The sequence below is a fragment of the Aplysia californica genome, unplaced genomic scaffold (genome assembly GCF_000002075.1).
Source record: "Aplysia californica isolate F4 #8 unplaced genomic scaffold, AplCal3.0 scaffold00396, whole genome shotgun sequence".
Lineage (NCBI taxonomy): Eukaryota > Metazoa > Mollusca > Gastropoda > Aplysiida > Aplysiidae > Aplysia > Aplysia californica.
The window spans coordinates 349,237-349,863 of record NW_004797666.1 but is presented as its reverse complement, the minus strand read 5'-3'; positions in this window follow the sequence as shown (position 1 = coordinate 349,863).

Sequence of the window (627 nt, the reverse complement as noted above, 5' to 3'; positions counted from 1 at the left end):
CGCCTTATTTTTGTTTTGTTTGGTAAGTGTTTTTACGGCGCTCGCAACTGCATAAGGTCATTTGAGCTTGCGGGACACAGCTAATATGTTCAGTTGGTAGGACATTTTGAATTTTGCCCGGGTGGCGGCCGAAGTCAACTCTTATCGATTTTAGACCACCAACGGATCTTTAACGTGCGCAACTTGCACACGGGCCATCCGAGATTTTTCGCCCTTGTCCGAGAAGGCTAGGCGTAGATCTTTCCTACCAGAAGATCAGGGGTGTGACAGAAAGACAGCAGTTAGGAGGAGCCAAGGAGTAGCAGTAGAAAGGCTGCAGAAAGAGCCAGGAGCCCAGAGGAGGGGGGAAAGGGGGTGAGGGGGTGGGGGCAGAAAGTGGAAACGAAAGCAGACAACAGAACATTGCTAGAGAGCAGGAAAGGAGGTGAAAGAAGACAATTTTAGAGAAGAAAATTTGTTCGGTCGCTACCTGGATTCGAACCTAGGACCTTTGAATAAGAGGCCAACATCTTAACCGAACCTCTAGGCCACCAGAGCCCCGCCTTATTTTAAAAAATCGGATTCTAAGATGACGGTGAAAAACAAACCTAGGGTTACTCTAAATTTGTCAGATTCGATTCGCAATGC